This window comes from Parasteatoda tepidariorum, chromosome 9, assembly GCF_982258835.1.
Source record: "Parasteatoda tepidariorum strain Cologne lab strain chromosome 9, Ptep-v5.0, whole genome shotgun sequence".
Taxonomy (NCBI): Eukaryota; Metazoa; Arthropoda; class Arachnida; order Araneae; family Theridiidae; genus Parasteatoda; species Parasteatoda tepidariorum.
This window is the reverse complement of record NC_141763.1, coordinates 84,573,937-84,576,094: the sequence shown is the minus strand read 5'-3', so window position 1 is coordinate 84,576,094 and position 2,158 is coordinate 84,573,937.

The following is a 2,158-nucleotide window of genomic DNA, read 5'->3' as shown; positions in this document are numbered from 1 at the left end:
CTCAATGCATTTTATTATTTTTTTTAAAAATAAACGTAGAATTATTATAAATATTTTATAAAATTCTGAGAATTACTTTATTTCACACTTATTTCTTAAAACTTTTCTTCATTTTGGAAATGAAACTCGTAATGTTTACCTTATTTGGAAAAATGTTTCAAAAGAAATTCCTTACGTTATTAATATCAAGTTTTTTTTTAATCATTAAACTGTTTAAGGAAGTAGCCACTGTTAAAAATGCTACAGATGGCCAGTAGCAAAATACCCTTATTTTGCCCATATATTATTAGTTTATTATAAATAAAACGTTGTAATATCTAATTATATTTAAAAATGAGCAATTTATTGGTGAAATTAAAATTGTAATGTCCTGAAATGATTCAACAATTTGTTAAAATTTTAAATATATTATGATTGTTTTCTTGCATTTTTTGCAAACTCATTTTAAATTTTTATGGCTTAAACTTTATTTTTGTTTCAATCTCTTTCTTTTTTATAAGAAAAATATTTTACTTATTTTTAATTATTTTTGTGATAAATATATTTCTATAACACTGAAACATAAGTTTACTTTATCTTCTTACTTTTCTATATCTTCTAAAACTTTATCAATTTCATGAATATTTTTATACCATTTGCATTGCATAATAATGAAGAAGGTTTATGAAAGTTCATTTATTAATTCTTTTAATTAAATTCTTATGCTCCAGTTAAATTAAATTATGACCATTCTTCTACTATTTAAAGTTATTTTGAAAATCCTTAAGTAAAAATTTTGTAGGTTTTTTAGCCTTTCTGTGTACTTCCTAATACACTATTAATACAAAAATGCTAAGCTTCTATGTGCCTCTGTTTACATTATTCATAATTTAAATATTGAGTCAGTCTCTATGGCACAAGTTGAGGCAATTTACTCTAATCATGCCTGTGTTTAATTATCTGTGACAGTTTGAAATTTATAGTTGATATTTATATTGTGGAAACTCATCTAAATATTTTATAGTGGAGTATATGAGGAACCATATTTGTTCATTTATAAATATATTTTACATTTTTATGGCTAGTGTGGTCCATAAGAATAAAAAGTTTTTGTTTCATGAAATGTTTTTAATGCGTTAAAAAAGTACTTATTTTTCATTTTTAGTTTTTAAATTTTCTGTTTCTTAGATCTGACAATAACCAAAATGTTTGCATATTCTTTCAACATTTTGTGAGTTTTACTGTTTTATTTCTGGTTTTATTAAAGTTGTTCTTAATGTTTGCTTTTATTTATTTATTTATTTTGTAAAAATGTGATTATATTTAAAATTAAAGGTTGTTAAAAATTAATTTTTATTTTATTCTTGTATATGATTATAAATTTCTGTCTGGGCAAAATTTAAATTAATTAAACCAACTACTCTAAACTAAACAGAAAATCTTACAGATGGTATGTTACGTCTCATTGAGAAGGAATTGTAATTACTAAGGGAAACCTTAGTAATTACAATTGATCTATTAAATAGGTTGAAGGAATAATATGATTCTCACAGTTAGTAAAGGGAAAAAATCTGAAATATATATTTATGCTTACTTGAATGCAAAAATAGAATATGAAGCAGAAGGTGAATTATAAAGTGTGAAAAAGTGTTTAATTTTGAATAATAAAGAAGATTTATATGAGATTAGTTAAAGCTTTTATATATATATATATATATATATATATATATATATATATATATATATATATATATATATATATATATATATATATATATATATATATATATAAAATTTATTTATATAATTTATTTATGCATTGTTCATTTCTTAATTTTTTGTTATTATAAAGAATTAAAAAGGAATTTTATAAATTATATGAGGAAAATTTGCTCTTTAACCATTTTTATAGTCTTTTTATACACAAATATTAGCTACATCCCCATATTAATGTTATTTATTGTTAATGTTTTTCTAAATTATATTTGCTACCCAAATGAAAATTGTATAATATTAATAAATATCATACTATCTATGTACAAATTAATGTACTTGATGTTTGATAATTGCCACTCTTAATATGTATTTTTAGAATCCTTGTTTATTAAAATACTATTCTTAGTAGGATTCTCAAATTTGTATATAAACAGGGAACAAAAATACTGTCGAAATCTAACCA